This window comes from Sylvia atricapilla, chromosome 12, assembly GCF_009819655.1.
Source record: "Sylvia atricapilla isolate bSylAtr1 chromosome 12, bSylAtr1.pri, whole genome shotgun sequence".
In the NCBI taxonomy this organism is placed as follows: domain Eukaryota; kingdom Metazoa; phylum Chordata; class Aves; order Passeriformes; family Sylviidae; genus Sylvia; species Sylvia atricapilla.
In genome coordinates, this window is record NC_089151.1 from 6,369,102 (window position 1) to 6,375,101 (window position 6,000).

The following is a 6,000-nucleotide window of genomic DNA, read 5'->3' on the forward strand; positions in this document are numbered from 1 at the left end:
TCCTTTGCAGAATACAGTAAGAAATTATCATCTAGCCTCAGTTCTCTGGGAAAAAATCTCTGATTGGTGCCTTAATGAAAAACATAGAATGGGCTCAAAGCCACTATAGTTATACTTAAAAATCAATACTCCCTATTGGTCTTATAATTTGTGTCCCAAATATCTGCTTTAAAATGTGCACAAGCCACAAAACAAAAGCTAGGGAGTTTATATCTCAGATTTTTAAATTTTTTTGTACTGTTTCAATATTTGCAAAGCCATGTGGAATGTTCTACAGGATTCTCTGCCTGACAGTGGGAGTCTATTCTATATTTTATTTCTTTTATTGAGAGGTGGAATAAAATTCCCCAACTGCTCCAGTGCAATTAAAATTACTTTTATTCATACAGTTACCTCTATGGCCACCATAAGCATTCCACAGTACTAATCCTTTTAGGCCCTGATCCAGCAAAGCACTTTACTGTCTCTTATTCTTAAAATTACAAGTCTCCCCACTGATTTCAATACAGTTATATTAGGGATGAACTTGGCCTACTATAGCAAAAATAATGTTAAAAATACAGTTTGAAAAACAAGCAAGGAAATGGAAAGCCTGAGAGACTTCAATATTTCTCTGGTTTAAAGTAAGGCATTACCACTGTGCATTTGAGCACAGTCCAATAGTGAGCTATTTTTGTACAGTCGGGCCAATGCAGGTAACGAGCCTCCCTGTATTAGAGATGCATTGATTTCAGATCTAGATGGTTTCAATAAACTCCTTACACCCAAATGTTACAAGGACAGGGACATTAAATTGTCAATTACATAAATAAATCTGTAAGTATCAATAAATGCCCAAAATTAAATAAACCCCTTCACTCTAAGAGGCTTTGCAGCTGATACAGTGTAAAACAATAAGAAAACCATCATCATTTGCATTTTTATAGCCACATTCATCAATAGCTCAAATATTTATCACAAATACCAACCCACCACTGGCAGGAACTGTAGGATGTTGATGTCCTGCTTTGACTGCAGAGACACCAAACCATGGCTGGACATTTGTCTACAACCAAAGCTTTTTAAACTGCATTAAACACCCACTGCCTTTGCGTACTTCTTTCTGCCTTGTTTTTGCTGGTGCAAGAATTTATCTGAGCACGCAATGAACTGGATCAGGAAACTAATCTGACTGAAATATAAACCATGGAAAAGTGCTGACTTTAATGAGGAGGGACGCTCAGGGAAGCAGGAGCCTGAGACTGCTTAAGATAGCACTGCCCCAAAATAAATGTACATAGAACTGCTTATCCTGAGGCACAGAGCAGCAGCCAGAAACAGAACCATGGATTTCACCCATTTATCCACATAAGCCATGGGGGGACACTGGGATCAGAGCCACAAAACAAATGGGGGACATGTCTTGAGTGGCTTCAGAGCACAGCTTCTGATCACCATGGAGGGACAACAAAATTTAATTTGCCACGGATAGCTGAATACCCCAAGCAGGATGACTACATGAAAGCATTTTCCAGTAACTTCCAGATTGTCTCTCCAGCCCTCCCAATTGGCTCTCAACAATATTTTAAAGCGTGTGCTTTACCACCATTTAAAGCAGTGCATGAGAGACACTGAATACATTAGGTAAATGAATTCCTGTGGACATTGTGAAGGGAATAATGCCCTCCTATTTGGGTTATCCTGCACTGCAATAAAAGTGGGGATTTCTTCAGTCAAGGTGCTGCAGTAACCCAAGTGATAGCCATATTACACTTATAAAAGACAACTTCAAGAAAGATCTTAGTGCAATAAAAGTGAGGATTTTTTTTTCCCTTGGCATCCCAGCTTGCCATAGAAATGAGTGAGTTGCTGAATTTCTGCCAAGTATAGATGGTTCAGCAAGCTATTAGATTAGTCTGTTTATACAGAAACAGCCAAAAATAGGAAACACACAGAAGCTATTAAAGATATTGTCCTGTGAGGGAAATATTTGAATGGTTTTGTTACTGCAACTGGGAAATAAGATATGAGTCAGTATTAATGTGATAAAGAAGTTAATGTGTTCTAAAGCAAACAGTTAGTTTCTTCAGCTTGTTTCTGAGTTGACAATAAAATAAATGTACAGACAATTATGTAGGGTTGGATGAGCCTGCAAGTAAGTGTATCCAGCTTAAAGCTCAGCGCTGCCAGTGGGTTAGAATTGAAACTCTGTTATCAAGTAATGATATGCTAACCCCAGGTAGTCTTCATAGAAAATGGATGATTCAAAATGCCACACATCACTGAGCTGGTGGGAGAATGGTCAATAGTGTTTAAGCTATTTCAACCGGTCAAAGAGAATTTCATAGAAAAATTCCTTCACCTTGACCATTTTACAATGGATTTCCTAAATTCTTCTCACTTTTGATACAGTCTGATGAAAAATAAAAATACCTTGAGTATTGTACTATTTTATTTTTGCTTATTTTTAATCAGGACAGCAGCAATATTTCATAGTGGGTATCACCAGCAGAGAGAAATTTGTCCCATATGTGACACAGAGCATTTGCTCCTAAACACAGCCACACACAACCCTGATGCCCTGATCTCCTTCTCCATCCTTTTTCCACACATTAACAAACCTCAACAAACCTAATTCTTTAAGTACTCCAATGCCTTCAACCTTCTAACACACATAAAACAGGGGAACAAGCTATTATATTGTATTTATAATATTTATATGTACAAAAAGAAGATGTACATATGTTTTCTTGAGTAACACACTTCTAGAAACCCAAAGACCACCACCATTCCTTAGGGGCAATACATTTGACCAGTGAAGATGAAAATGCCCAAAGCTGAATGACTCTCCCACTGAGAAATACCCCTCTGTGGTACCTTGGGGTTTTTATGATGAGAGTGCCCTGGGCCAAGCCAAGCAACTTTCCTGATGTTAGGTCACTTTTTAGGACATGAGAAGAAGACCAGCACCTGAAAATGCACATGGAAACTTACACCAGTGAAGGCAGCAAAACCTTTGCCAGTGCTCAGAGACATCTGATTAGCAGGAGCCTCATGAATTCTACACCAGTGGCTCATTTCCAGAGGGAGTAGAAAACTGGCCTCAAGTAATTCAGCCCGTGTTATGTATGTACAAAGATTAGGCAGGGTATTTGGAACAGGAAGCAGCTGCAGAAATTCTGTCAAGGTACCACAATTAAATGCATTTACACTGCAGAGACTAAAAAATGCAGGTGGATTAATGAGACTTACAGCAAAATTTAAGAACACTGCAATAACTTGCAACCAAATCTTGGAGCTGGGGTTTTCCCTGGAACACATCTACTCAAAACCAAGTCAAGCTGTTACATCAACAAGCCTACAGACTGCTTTGAGGCCTCAGCTGAAATTTATTTCTGGAATAAGTGTATCTTTCCATTCAACTCCAGAGAAACCAGGCTTGTTTATTGTTTCTTGAGCCTATTTTCTCACTTCAGGCAATAGGAAGAATGAGTTACGTGTCCCCTGATACCAAACAGATGAGCACAATAGTGTTGCCTTACTGCAGAGGACCCTCCAGAACTGGGGGGATGCAAGGCAGTTTCCCTGCTTTGTGAACACAAAGCCCATTTCTAGGACAGGAATCTGGAGCTGGAGAATAAATTCCAACAACCTTTCAGTGCTGTGGCAATGTGATCTCAACCTGAAGAGTTTAGAGCATATTCTGCAGTTCCATATCTACATATTACTATTTGAGTTTAAAGCATATATTGTTCTTGTTTAGATGGAACTCTGGAGTCTCTACCAACAAACAAATTCAATTTATCACTTGTTTATGTATTTTTTCAATGGCATAAGGCAATAGCAGAGCCACAGCAGCTACTCTGCAGTGGAACAGCCACAAGAAACTTAATGTGCCTTAGAGATGCACAGGAGGTTCAAAAATAGAGAACTTCCTTTTTCAGCAAAGGGACAAAGTAACAGAAAAATTGAGTAATATGGTTCTGCTTGAAGAAAGAAGAAAAAGGAGGGAGGCAAGTTTTCCTGGCCACGTGTCTCAAACCAGATGGATGTTTTTTAAACAAAGCACCTCTCTTGCTTCGTTTCATTTTCAGGCTGTGCTGCCTGAGCAAGACAACGGAAAAGTTTAATCTCTAAAACATGAATGCCGAAAATAAATGCATTAGAAAATACCAAGCCAAAGCTATACTGGTGACACAAATGTGAAAAATGGAATTGAAATAAACTGTGCCAGAAATCTATTTCTAAAAATATGTCTTTACAGTAGTGATATTTATAAATTTGACATACTCTAAAATTTAGCTCACTAAAGATTATTTCTATGCAAATATGCATTCCTCAAACCCCGTAAGCGTGTGAAAAATCCAAAACACATTTCTTGAAAATCAATTTCTGTGCAGTACAAATGTATCAAGTTAGAGGCAGCATGCTGATAAATATTAAAAAGGTCTACATTGTGCAAAATGAAAACTTATAACAGGACACAGCGGTACCGTGCAGTGTGCAGAGGTTCAGAGGGAACATGAAACAGCCTCACAGTTTCAAAAGGACTCTGTGGTCTGACATTAGTCATTTTGGTTCTGATAAAGGATGTTGTAGAAGGTGCTGCCCACATTATGCAAATCACTAACCACTTAATTTCCTTCCCAAGTGGTAAAGCTCAAGCGTTTTCCCTGAACATACAGGGCTCATTTTCTTGTAACTCTGTGGTTTCTTTTCAATAGCCTGTGAATGCCAGCAAGTAAGAAGACAGCAGTAAGAAACTAAGAGGTTACTCAATGATTCCAAAGGTTATAGGATTGCTTTTAAGATACAGATCTGAACATAAATTCTAGACATCCACAAAGCATTTTTACTTCTAATAATACCTCATTATCTGCTTCAATTTCAATATACTTGGAACAGTCTTGCTCTCTCTCCTCTGCCACCTCATATTCCAAGAATTAAATATAGTTTACTCCTGGGTCATTTCTAGCATGAAATTCTCTCAAAAAGAGATTTTATTCTTCTGAAAGTGACATGAAACAAATTATATGTTATTTTTTACAGTAGCTAATTTTGTGTTTGAAAATATTTCAGGCAGAAAATATTTTGATCTACAAACAACACAGTTCAACAATTCCCACAAAAGCCTCACTTCTTTTCTCTTAAAATGTACTGTCTGCTGCTACAAAAACCTATTTGAAAAAAAATCTAAATGAAACAAAACATGGCCAGTATTAATAATCTTTCTTATTAATGAACAATTTAAAAAGATTTCTTAAAATTCATGGTTAAAAAAGCAGAGATATAATCTCGGGAAAAGGCACTTAGAAAAACAGGAAACTGTCCTGCTCAAACACGTTCTTATAATTACAGACATTATCCCATTATGCAGTTTCTAAGTAGATCCCTGTTAGTTATCACTAGAACACCCCTAATTTAAACACTACACAAAACAATGAATTATCTTCTTGCCAGAACAGTACCTGACACAAATTCTGAATGTTGCCAATGTAAGTACACCTGAGTTTTAAAAGAGACAGATAAACAGATGGTGTAACACGAATATTTATATCCAAAGCAGCAGGACTTTATGAAGTGTCCCCATAAAGATGCTCCAAGCAAAACAGCCTTTTCCTTTCCCTTCAGAGGTTAAATATGACAACTTAGAATCATTGTCCTTCAGTGGCCAAGGAGCAATTACTACTGTTAATTGTGATTATTGTTGTTATTGTAAAACTCCTGGCTGAATGTTAACAAGCTAATTCAAAGCACTATCAACGAAATAACGGCTTATAAAGCACTTTTGCAAACCCACTGGTCATAGCAAAAAAATAAAAAAAAAAAGAAAAAAAGAAATCCACTGATCTTTTTTTTTTTTCAGCAGCTCCTTTGATACTGACAGTGTGTATGGATATAATATTAATCACAACATTCTGCACCAGGATGGCCAGAAAAGGATACTCATTTGATGAAACAATTTTATTTTATTGTAAAGCCAGCAATTTAAATAACTGTGTGTCTGCTCCAGCGTGTGTG

At 37.5% G+C, this 6,000-nt stretch overlaps 1 protein-coding gene across 2 annotated transcripts in view; it reads right to left on the reverse strand.

The window, feature by feature from the left end:
• Positions 1-6,000, reverse strand: part of WWOX (WW domain containing oxidoreductase) — a 476,595-nt gene that overhangs the window by 270,502 nt on the left and 200,093 nt on the right. The window lies entirely within an intron of this gene.